The 12,842-nt window shown below is 46.1% G+C and overlaps 1 protein-coding gene across 4 annotated transcripts in view; it reads left to right on the forward strand.

Annotated features, from left to right (window-relative positions):
- Positions 1-12,842, forward strand: part of CPED1 (cadherin like and PC-esterase domain containing 1) — a 270,687-nt gene that overhangs the window by 9,533 nt on the left and 248,312 nt on the right. The window contains exon 2 of one of the 4 annotated variants that reach the window (XM_045576319.1): positions 6,641-6,784. The exons of the other annotated variants lie outside the window; for them this stretch is intronic. The gene's annotated coding sequence lies outside the window, so the exon portion shown is untranslated. The remainder of the gene's footprint in view (positions 1-6,640; positions 6,785-12,842) is intronic. 4 annotated transcript variants of the gene reach the window in all.

Below are 12,842 nucleotides of genomic sequence, written 5' to 3' on the forward strand. Positions count from 1 at the left end.
TTTCACAGAGAGGAAAGGAAAGGGATAGATAGCTAGAAACATCGATGAGAGAGAATCATCAATCATCTGCCTCCTGCACATCCCCCACTGGGGATGTGCCCTCAACCAATGTACATGTCCTTGACCGGAATTGAGCCCGGGACCTTTCAGTCCGCAGACAGACGCTCTACCACTGAGCCAAACCGGTTTCGGCAATATTGTGTTTTATATGAACAACTGTACACCTACTTTTGTGCCCTCTCCCCTCCCCCATGTATGTACTGTCTGCCTCCCAACATAGAATATAAATTCTTTAAGAGCAAGGACTTCATTTCACTTACTGCTACATTTTCACTATCAAAACAGTGTCTGACACTAGTGAGTGCTGAATGAAACAGTTAGTGAGTGAATAAATAAATGAATCACGGACTTACTCTCTTTCTTTTTCTTTGCTGAACTCTCAAATTCTTCACTCCATCTTTTTCCTGTACCAGTATTCCCTGAGCTCCCGACCATTTCTTGCATTCTGATTAATGCTAATCCTCCTGCCATTTTGCTGCATTGAATCTGCTTCTTCAGTTATCATGTCTTTCCTATTCTCTTCAGCTCATTTGTCTCATTGGGATCTTTATCCTGTAAACATTCTCAAGGATCTATCGTATTAAAACAAACGAACCAATAAGAAGCAAAAGCCAACGTTTTTTCACAATTACTTTCTAACTTCTTTCCATCGCTCTTGGCTTCTTTGTCAGCCATAGATTTGGAGGTAAAGGTTTTAAAATCATGCTGATGGCATGTAAATACAGGGGTCTGTGTATAAAAGGCTTCCAGGAGATGTCAGAATACTAATAGGTACACAACTTTCATAGAATCAGTTGGCTTACTGATGAGCATTTAATGCCTGTAGATTTCTCTGAGATAGTTGATTAGAGATATGTTAAATTTTTATGATGAAATATGCTCATGGGTGGAAATGGTTCATACCGAGACAATTTTAAATTTAAATTTGCTTACTCAGATAAATTTTAATGGAGCCTTGATGAAACTCATTTAAGCATGTGAAATTTCCTATGAATCAAGAAATTAACCAGTTTATAAGCTTCATTCTGTCTTGTTTTCTTTTTTAAGACGTGTCAACAGCTTCTGCTTCTTTTTTTTTTAATGAATTCAGTTTCTTCTTCTAATGCAGTTAGTTAGGGACTCACATTAGGAAGCCCTTTGAAATGGAAACCAATGACATAAAAAGTGCTTCCTGTTATCAACATGGTGTGTATGGCCTTTTGGGGCAAAAGGAATGTCTTGGTTTCATTTTTCCCTTTGGTTTCCTTTGGATATTTTTTTTTCTAAATAGCCAGGTTCACTGAAAAGATGAGCTCATGTTCTAAAATAGGACTTATGTTCTCCAACAGAAACCATACCAAAGTTGGACATTTGCAAGGGAAACAGTACTTTGTCAACTGTGTTAAAAACAAAACATACTATGTACAGAGTGAAGAAGGGAATACAATGGCAAAATAGGAATTGAAATTGATCTTTGCTTTATAGAAAGATCTTCATGAAACAGTTTTTAAAATTAAATTCACTAATGGAGGCTAATGGTACTTATGATTCAAATTTAAAAAATGAACCAAAATAATTATGAAAAAGAGCACATGGATTGGAGGTACAGCTGGGTCTAATCATGTGCTCTGAAATATCACTGTGTTTGGTGTCTCTAATCCTTACGGGGGGACTCTTGATAAACCCACACTAGTTTGAATCTCAATCGGGGCAATTTGCTAAGCAGGAGGCTCCGTTACTCTGCACATTGCTGGTGAGAACAAGCCTAACACTCTCCAGCAAGGCTTCTACTTTCAAGTCTGTGATGTATATTGGCTAAGAAGTCTAACTGAGCATAGGTATGCTATGGAAGAAACATGGGATTTGGTACATGTTGGTTCCAATTCCAGCTCTGTCATTTATGAGCTATAGGGCACAGCCACATTTTACCTGGGTTTCTAAACTCTCAGTTTTCTCACGGACATATAGAGCTAACCAAGTCCTACTTAAGAGAACTGAATGTGTGTCTGGAAACACCAAGAATGGTGGCTGACTGGAGTTGGCATCCAACTGATGTGTCCTTCCTGCCCCTGAGAAGCTGGGTTTAGCTCTGGTACAAAAATAAGCACTTTAGATGGCTCACTTGTTCTTGTTTCAAGAATGCACGTGCAGTACATATTTTTGATCCTCAGCCTAGGTCTTTTCCTCATAAGATTTAAAAAAAAAAAGTATGTTTTAAAAAATATATATTTTATTGATTTCTTACAGAGAGGAAGGGAGGGAGGAATAGAGAGCTAAAAACATTGATGAGAGAGAAATATAGACCAGTTGCCTTCTGCACACCCGCTACTGGGGATGTGCCTGCAACCAATGTACATGATCTTGACCTGAATCAAACCTGGGACCTTTCAGTCTGCAGGCCGAAGCTCTATCCACTGAGCCAAATCAGTTTCGGCAAAAGTGTTTATTTTTTACTAGAGGCTCGGTGCACAAATTTGTGCATAGGTGGGGTTCCAGAGGGGAGGGGCAGGATGTGATCTGCCTTCTGGGTGGGCCCGGGATCTGGATCCATCCCGCTGATGGTCCCACTGGTTGTCGGGAGCTGCCTGGCAACCACTTTTACATTCTTTCTTCCTTTCAGAGTGTCTAGGGAAGGGAAGTGCCAAGGCCAACTTTCAGGAGGCTGGTGGTGTTGGTCCCTCAGTGCCTGACCCATTCTCTGGAGATTGGATCTGCAGGACTAATGAGGGAGTGGCTGCCACTAGGACACTGTGGGAGTGCACTGACCATCAGGGGGCAGCTCCAGCATTGAGCATCTGCCCCCTGGTGGTCAGTGCTCATCACAGTGACCGGTCATTTCAGTCATTTCAGTTGTTCAATCTTTTGATCACTTAGGCTTTTATATATGGAATATATATATATATATATATATATATATATATATATATATAGATTTTAGACAGGAAGGGAGAAGGGACAGAGAGAGAGAGAGAGAGAGAGAGATCAGCTGCCTCCTGAATGCCCCCTACTGGGGATCAAGCCTGCAACCCTGGGGATCAAGCCTGCAACCCGGGCATGTACCCTGACCAGGAATCAAACCAGTGACCTCTTGGTATGTCAGACGATACTCAACCAACTGAGCTACACCAGCTAGGGCTATAGCCAATTTCTTATACACCTCACAACTCATCTTGACAAATGAGTTGATTTTTGCTGGCCTAAGTATATTCTGACTATGCCTAAGAGTGTGACGGCGGGGCGGGGGGGGGGGGGGGGGGGGGGATCAATTCAGGATGGGAGAGTCAGGCAAGTGAAAAAGCCTGATAATAATGAATAGCTTATGGAGAGAAATGGAATTTATTTAAACAGTAATATTGCTCTAGGGTCCTGATGAGGGAAGAAGGAGTGGATGTTGTGGGGGTGGCGGTGCAGGCGTCTGGGAACCTTCTGAGCCACCTGTCAAAGGTCCATGTATCAGAGGCAGACCCTGCTGTGTCCCACTCCCTCTCCAGGCCAACAAGCACCAGTGGGGACCCCAGGTGAAGACTGAGTGACCATGGGCAAGTGATTCCTTCCACTTTCATTTTTCTAGACCGCAGCCTGGGGATGGAAACGTCTGTTGCAGAGATGTTATAGAATCAAATTAGACACTGTAGCAGAGTGCTTTGGAAAATACTGAGAACATAAAGGGCAGGGGAATAAACATTACTTAAGGAGAAATGGGCATATTAAAAATGTCACGAGTTTTCTATTAAAAAATCTATTCCAATCAGGCAGCTCCAAGCCAGAAGTGGTTAGGAGAACCCAACCAGCAGGAAACCTGATAAAAACTTTTATAGAGAAAAGGTGGAAGCAAAGCAAGGAAATGACTGAGTATAATGCAAGGCCTACTTGGCTGTGTGTGCTAGTGGTTCTTCTGTTTTGATTTCATAATCTGGAGGCGTTTATAGGCAGATTTTGGTGCGCTTATGTAAGCTGTTGAGGCTTTAGGTCCACGTCAGTCTAATGGCCTCATTGTGCAGTTAATTTAACACAGCCCAAAGGATAATGTCATGAAGAGATTCTCTTTGCATCTGGAGACTCTTGAGGGGAGAGAATGCGTATAAGCAAAATCAATTCAAGCATCAGGACTGCCCCTTCTTTTTCATTAAAAGGGTACAGTGGAGTGTGCTATTTAAATGTCACGTTATACAGTTATATTTCAAAATGTCACCAGGAGTCCCAAACTGTGCGGGCGCAGTTGAGTCTCCTCTTGATGTCGCACTGTTTCTTTAACGAGCAATAGGAAGTGTAATCGCTGCAGCCCTCCACTGGCTTCTTCCCTCGTGGAAAATCTAGTATTAATTAAGCCAAAGTGCACAAATGCTTCAGGAAAAATGGAACAGGAAATTAACTTTTCTGTAGCCGTGCAGGAGCCTCCTCACCTTAGAGAAGTACCAACCAGGAAGTCGGCTTTCCTATTGAGCAGTAAACCTTCCCTGTGGGGCAGGCCCAGAGGGCAGAAAAGATTGCAAATGGGCTTTTCATCTCTCCTCCCTTTATTATTAACCATCTTTATTTCTTTTTCTGAGTAAACCATGAAAACATTGCTAACACATCTGAAACAACCTATACACAAGCTAAACCTATTTACCCAAGTATGTTAGGGCTGCATAAGCTAATTTAAAAAAAATAAATCTTTGCTGTTGAAAGTTTATGTCTTAATTTTTCCCCCATTGACCCTCTCCAGCCTGCCCCTGACCCTGCCCCCCATCCCAGCCCTGAATGTCTCATTGTCTCTGTCCCTGGGCCATGCATATATGCATACAAGGTCTTTGGTTGATTACTTCTCACCCCACCCTCCCCTGCCTTCCCTCTGAGATTCCACACTCTGTTCCATGCTTCCATGTCTCTGGATCCACTCAGTTAGTTCATCAGTTTATTTTGCTACTTAGATTCCACCTATGAGTGAGATTATGTGATACTTGTCTTCCTCTGACTGATTTATTTTGCTTAGCATGATACTCTCCAGGTCCTTCCATGTTGTCTCAAAGGGTAAGAGATTCTGATTTTTTACTGCTGCATAGTATTCCATGGTACTGATGGGCACTTGGGCTGTTTCCAGATCTTAGCTATTGTAAATTGTGCTGCTGTGAACATAGGGGTGCATGCATCCTTTCTGATCTGTGCTTTGGGTTTCTTAAGATATATTCCTAGAAGTGGGATCACTGGATCAAATGGCAATTTCATATTTAATTTTTGAGGAACCTCCATACTGTTTTCCATAACTGCTGCACCAGTCTGCATTCCCACCAGCAGTGAACTAGGATTCCCTTTTCTCCACATCCTGGCCTTGTGCTGGACTATCTAAGAATAAACTGGATTTCCAGGAAGGGAACTCATCACAGAATGCCAAATGCTATTCTGCCATCATTCATCCCCTCAAGGAAGGATTCTAGAGCTCAGGGAGTTGAAAATTTGGTAATAGCATTAGATGATGTTTTATTCTTTCCGTTAGAGATAGTACTTATGTTGTATTATTACTAGATACTGTCATCTGGCCAACTTTTATTTTTTATTTTTTTATTGTTTAAACTTAAGTATTACATATCTTAGAACATATACTTCCTTTTTCCCGCCCATTTATCTTCCCCCAGCCTCCTCTACCGCCTGTCACATGCCCTATCCCACCTCCCCAGTGTCTTGTGTCCACTGGCGTGCTTATATGCATGCATACAAGTCCTTTGGTTGATCTATTTCCCTCCCTCCCCAACACTCCCCAGCCTTCTCCGCAGTAATTTGACAGTCTGTTCCAACTTTTTATTTTTAAAGCAAAAAGTTCGCCATCAAATATATAAGCGTTCTAGATTGAGCGTGTAATTTTGAGAGCTCTAAGATAGAGTTTGAAAGGAATATGTGAGGTTGTGTTAAGATGCATTGGTATATATGGCAGCCTCTGGCAAGATGAGCAGGATCAGGGTATACTGGGTGGAGGCCTCTAGGGTTCTCGGGGCTCAGCCAGGCTGGGAGATGTGTTACCCAGGGTAGTCACCAAGGATAGCTAAGGTTGCTTATTAGTGCTGGCCAGTGGACTGAAGGGGCAAGATGAGAAAGACCTGGAGAGTGAACAGCCAAAAGGGTACTCAGATGACACATAAAATCAGAATATGTACCAAGGAGTAAATGTGCACTTAAGAGAGTGTGGTGTGAAAATTTGGTACAAGGCAGGGTGTTTCTTTCCTGCAGATTCATGTCTGAATGTTTCACATTTCCCTCCCTCCCTGCCCCTTCTTTTTGTTGTTGTTGTTGATAATTCTTACCTAAGGATACTTTTCCGTTGATTTTTAGAAACAGTGGAAGAGAGGTGGAGAGACAGAGAGAGAAAGAGAAACATCTGTGTGGAAGTGACACATCGATTGGTTGCCTCCTGCACATGCCCCTGACTGGGGCTAGAGATCTAGCCTGCAACCAAGGTATGGGCCCTCGATGGAATTGAACCCGGGACCTTTCAGTCCAAGGGCCAATGATCTATCCACTGAGCCAAACTGGCTAGGACTCCCCTATTCTTAACACTTTGGCCCCCACATGGGTAGGATGAGGAGAGCTCCTCCGGGTTTGTGAGGTGTGTGTCTTTATCCTGCAGCCCTTCATTCAGCCACACCCTGCACTGACCTTCGCTGGCTGGGAGCTGCGGGGCCACCTGCATGGAGTGTGTTGGCTTTCGTCCGGACCCTCTGTGCAGTTCTGGAAGCCTGGCTTTCCGGAGAGAAGCCCCGTGGACTTGTAGGTACAGGAATGTGAATAGGAGGCCAGAGACACTCTGCGCCTGGGATGGACACAGTAGACACTTGAAATGGGATGTGGAACTTGTCCTCTTCTCTGGGGGAAGGGTGGTATGAACGTGGTGACTGGAGAGGCAGGGGATGGAAAATCTTCATCTCCAGCTCAGTGCCTGACTTCTACCCTGGTGTCCTCAGTTGTGCTATTTGGCTAGAATCTGTCCAGAGCAGGGCGTGTTCCCTGTGGTGCTAAGAGATGCCAGGCCGGCACCACAGATGCCCTCATGAGGGCCTGCTGCAGAGGCTGGGGGCTGCGGGTGTGGCCTGGGGAAACGCAGGCCGGGCTGCAGGGCTGGCAGGAGAGTGAAGTCATCACTGGGCAGGTGGGGTGGCGTGAGGACGAGCAGCAAGCCTTGCAGGGAGAGGGGAGAGACGAGAAGGAGGAATGAAAGTGGGAGGCTGGGAAATTTCACAGGTGCATACTTTTGAAAGCTCTAAGTGCAGACAATAGCGACCATATCTTCTAAACCAAAAAAGAGGGGATGCAATAAAGGACTTTTTATATTTCCACTGTGAAATTTTTTTTATAGAACATTATAACAAAGTATGAAGAGAGAGAAAATAGTTCAAAATAGCCAGTCAACCTCCTCAGTTTTCACAGCCTTGCACTGGGGCCACTTCCTTGCCAAGAAGCTTTCTCCCAGGTTAGCCTGACCTGTGGTTAAGTATCTCCCCTTCATCACTTGACTCCATTGTGCCTGTGCTTACCTCCCCCTGCCTCCCCACCACACACACACACACACACACACACACACACACACACACACGAGCATGCACACACACACACACACACACACACTCCTGCAGGGAGGAAGGGAGGGGTGCTGATCCCTGGGAGGGACAATGCTGCTATTCCCTGGGGGTGAAGCGCTGGCTTCCTGGTGAAGCCAGCAGGCAGTGTCTCCAGCTGACCATGCTGAACGATTTCTGACTTTCCTTGCTCTCTTCCTTTTCATAAGGAGCCAAGGACAGCGAGTGCCAGCAGATAGTGAAAGGGGAGCGAGCAGGAGAGGGGAGAACAAGGGTGTAGAAGGCCCTGGGGTATCGCTGGCAAAGCCTGGAACTCAGACGCAGGGTCCCTGGCGTCTAGGAAAATGGTGGGAGCTGGAATGATACTTAGGTATTGATGTTGTTGTAATGAACTCAGTGTTTTCTCCTTTCTTGTGATTGCCTTTGTAAGGACTCACTATTTTAAGACTGAGTTGCTGAATTAACTTGTTTTGGTGTCAGGGGACAGAGACTTGCCATTATTTGAACCTTTTTTCTTTTTTTTTTCCCCAAAGAACAGGGTCTCTCCTTGTGTTCTGCTTGGTTTTTTATACGTGTTAGCTGTCGATTTTATATTTCCCCGTTGTGGGTGCCCTTTCCGGCTGGGACAGTGGTAAGATTCAGGGGCCCAGAGAACAGTTACTGGAAAGGCTGCAAATGCCCTGGGGCTGGAGGACAGAAAGAAAATAACTTCCTCCTCTGAGGCTCTATGTGGGCTGCTGAGAGGGGGTGGGGGAGTTTGGTGAGGGGGTGGGGAAGAGGCAGTGGAAGGGGAGGGCAGAGGGAAGGAGAAGGTACAGTATAAAAGGTTTCACTGGAGTGGCTTTGGTTTGCTCCAAAATAGGAAGCAAAATCGATGGGACCCAAAGAAGAAGCTATCTGCATTCTCTCCTGGTTGCATTTAAAGCTTTATCTGTTTTTCCAAGATGCCTTGAAGAAAGCTGCCATGACCCCCAGCTCTTCCCCAGTATTTATCATCTCGGTTCAGTCTTTGTTATGTCTGCAAAGTTACAGCAAACAGTACACTGATGGCCCGCAGCTGTGCACCGTGGGTGGCGCCCCAAGGAAAATTAGTGGGAGGAAGAGCCTCCAGAGGGGGATGGAAAAAGCACTTAACAGGACTTTCAAAAGAGAAGGACAAGAAAAAAAAGTTGGAGAAGCACAGGAGGGAATACCAACTCCTCCAGGTTGGTTGTGAAGTGGATGCGTTTCGGTGGGGTAAACCGAGGCAGGCAATAAATAACTACTGCTGGGCCCGGGGAGGCAAGAAGTCAAGGCAGGGGATGCCAGTTATGGGTTGGGGAGAAATCCCTGTCTTTGTGCCCTTGGTTTTGTTTTTAGTGTGTCCTCGTCTCCAAGACTCCTGCTCCACATGAGGGTTAGCAGGGCAAGGCCTGAGCAGGCAGCCCGCCTCTGAGGAACCCCAGCATGACCCATTTGAGAAGCTGCTCCGTCTGAGAGAGAGACAGAGAGTTAGAAACATCAATGAGAGAGAAACATCGATCAGCTGCTTCCTGCACACCCTCCACTGGGTATGTGCCCACAACCAAGGTACATGCCCTTGACCAGAATCGAACCTGGGACCCTTGAGTCAGCAGGCCGATGCTCTATCCACTGGGCCAAACCAGTTAGGACACTCCCCCAACCATTTTTTTTAAAAATATGTTTTTATTGATTTCAGAGAGGAAGGGAGAGAGAGAGAGATAGAAACATTAAGGATGAGAGGGAATCATTGATCAGCTGCTTCCTGCACATCTCCCATGGAAAATTGAACCCACAATCCGGGCCTGTGCCCTTACCAGGAATCGAACCATGACCTTCTGGTTCATAGGTTAACGCTCAACCACTGGGCCACACCGGCCAGACTCCTTTATTTATTTATTTTGCAACTTGCTCTTCTTCAGCCTCTTCTTCTTCTCTCAGTTACACAGGCCCGATACTGTGGGCCCCTTTTAGAAGGCACTGGGGTTCCAGCTTGTGGGTGAGGAGCATGGGGGTTTAGCCTTGAGATGACCTGGGTATTCTCAGGGTTTACCTTCAGATTATAGGCTTAACACTTATTGGAAGTGATGGAGTCTTTTCTGATCAACAACCATCCTCATCCATCTCTTAGGTCTCAGTGTTTCAGATGTTCCCAGTGGGCTAAGGGGACTGGCCGTGTCAGTCCTTCCAGATCTCCTCGTGGGCTGTCCATGCCAGGGGTGGCCCCCCACTCCCCTGTTCCCCCTTGTGAGCCGGGCTCTCTCATTCTTGCACTGAGCTGAGCGACTCGCTCTCTGTTTACTTAGTATCCCTGCAGCAAATCCTTTCTGGGACTTTTCTCCCCGCTCCTGGAATGTTTTCATCCTCTGCACTCCGCTCTCTCCCAGGGACACTCATGTGATCTGACTGGCCCGTGGCTGCCTCGCTGGACTCCTTTTAACCAAACTAGGCCCCGTGGTGCAGGGGCTTCCATGCCTGCCCTCCTGCTGCAGGCGCTCGGGGCCTGGGGACCCCAGGCTTTGGGACGCACCGTGGTTTCTGGGCGTCACACAGGAAAGAATTCAAAGGCAAGCCAGCATCAAGTTTAAAGTGAAAGTGAGTTTCTTAGTGAAGCGGTGAGGCAGAGCTGCAGCGCTTTTAGCTGAATTTGCTTCGTTTATTGGGGTTCATTTAATTGGGGAGTCGGGGCTGTTAGGGTATTCAAGGAGGGGAGGAATATTCAGGATCTTCCCGGGAAAGAGGGGAGACTTCTCTGAGAAGCTCTGTGGCCACTTGTGTCCTTATACGGGCTTTCCAATCTGGATGATGGTGGCATGTGGAGTGTCCTTCAGCGAGCTGATGTATTACACCGAGCATATGCTCCGGCTAGTGCTTACCGTCAGGTGAAAGGAGCTGGCGTGTTGGATCCAGCTGCTCTGCCGGTTTAAGCTATGAACCTGGTCTGGTGTGAGGTGGCTGTCCTTCTTGGCAGCTCCTGTACATTTCATCGTTTGTGGTTGTTCTGTCATGTACCCCATCTCACTCTCGGTGCTCTTCCTTCTCTTACTACCCCCCCCGCCCCCCCGTGAGGAGATGACCCCTTAGAACAGGTCTCAGGCCTCTCTCTTATGTCTTGATCACTCAGGCCCCTGAGTGTTCTCATTTTTTTTTTTTTTTTTTTCCTTTAAAGAAACCTCTTTTCTGCCTTATGGGAGCCAAGGAAGCAATGACAGGTAGTCTGTACGAAAGCCTATGGTGTAGGTTGTAAACTTCTCTGGCTCTTAATAAAAGGAATCCAAGTTTATCCAGTTGGACCTATTTCAAAAGACCAGCATAAGTTACTAGCATCAATTCTCTTCTACTCACCAGGTTTTCTGGGGTTCTGGATTCTATCTGGATACCCACCCACGCAGAAAACAAAATAAAACAAGGACAGCACGTCCAGTTCTCCTCATGTGCTTCCTCCCTTCTGTAGGAAATGGACCCCTGGGATCCATCTCCAGCTGTTATGCCCAGATTTTGTGATCCCCAAAGACCACCAGGGAGCCAAGTCCGATGCAATAGCAGAAAGCCTGTATTCCATGCTAGCATGGGCTCTGTCCCACTCACACCAAGGGCGAAGTGGCAGAAGAGAGTGAGCTTCAACAGATCAAGAGGTTTTTATAGGGGTGGTGATGTCACTGCTTTAGCTGACCCTGATTGGTTGGGTGAGGGTTAGGGTCTAGTTATGAAATGGAGGATCAGGAGTTAGCCCCACCCTGCCCTTTCACAGCATAGTCTGCTTTTGATGGACTTTGCTGAATTCCCCCAGGGCAGACAGAACATAGGGGTGAGGGAAGGGGAACAAAGAACTGTGCTCCTGGGTGAGCATTCTGGTGGAGACCCTGAGGTGTCTGCCTCAGCTAGACAGGGGAGGTAGAAACGGCTCAAAAAGCCTCAGCCCATTTTTTTTTTTTAAATGGTCCAGTGGGAAACCACAAGACCTACGTGGCATAGGAGGAAATAGGTGATCCCATAGTCCTCAGCCAATGAGGAGCCGGAGGAGGGACTAAATGAATAGGCTGTGTTCCCGGCCCCATGTGTGTTGCTGTGCAATGGGATGGACACCTGCTCTCGAAAACATATTAAAAGTCTCATTTTTTTTTTTCCGTACTTCTGCCTCAGAGTCCATTCTTTGAATTCAGATGGGTGAGCATTTCTCATACTTCTCTGGCTCTTAATAAAAGGAATCCAAGTTTATCCAGTTGGACCTAATTCAAAAGATCAGCATAGGTTACCAGCATCAATTCTCTTCTATTCACCAGGTTTTCTTTCCCAATTAGCTAGTTAACAAGATAGTAAGTGATGTGGCATTGCCTGTATTTTTATCTTCAGTGCTAGTTAGCTTTTGTCCCCTACCTGGCCATATTTACCATTCTCAATAAAAAGTACCTGTGCTGCTGACCTTCAACGTCTTGCTGTTTTAAATGTTCTTCCCACCTTTTCTCTCCCTCTAAGAATTACTTTTCTCCTCTCATTTTCCTTCATACACAACCTTCATAACACAGGCAAGAGTAACATCATGACATCTGAAGGGAGTTCCTGGATGCACTCTACTGTGACCTGCAGGAATTTACATTGTCTGATTTCATTACTTGTGTATTGCTCCTCCCACTAAGCTCAGTGAAAGACAGACCTTTGTCAGGATTCTTCACTGTTATGTCCCTCAGAGCCTACAAACATGCCTATCATATAGAAAATGTTCAAAAATCCTATATAATAAAGATGTAATATGCAAATTGACCATCACACCCTTGCATCACATGCTGGCTGCCCCCACATCATCACAAGATGGCCAGCAGGGGAGAACAGTTTGGGATGACTGGGCCATCAGGGGAGTAGTTAGGTGTCAATCATGCGGGCAGGGGAGCAGTTAGGGGGCAATCAGGCAGGCAGGTGAGATGTTAGGAGCCAGCAGTCCTGGATTGTGAGAGGGATGCTTAACTGCCGGTTTAGGCCCAATCCCATAGGGGTTTAGGCCCCATCCCCTAAGGGGTCCCAGATTGGAGAGGGTGGAAGCTGGACTGAAGAACACCCCCCTCCCACCCAATGCATGAATTTTGTGCACTGGACTTCTAATATTAAATGAATGAATGAATGAATGAATGGACATTGAAAAAAAGCCACTAGGAGAGAAAGGGGAGGGAATATTAAGCACCCAGCAGGAGGGGCTAGAGATGGATGAAGTTCTCAGGAATTTGAGAGGGGAAATAGGGAGGAGGTTTACTGTCTAATAAA

The sequence above is a fragment of the Pipistrellus kuhlii genome, unplaced genomic scaffold (genome assembly GCF_014108245.1).
Source record: "Pipistrellus kuhlii isolate mPipKuh1 unplaced genomic scaffold, mPipKuh1.p scaffold_m20_p_10, whole genome shotgun sequence".
In the NCBI taxonomy this organism is placed as follows: Eukaryota; Metazoa; Chordata; class Mammalia; order Chiroptera; family Vespertilionidae; genus Pipistrellus; species Pipistrellus kuhlii.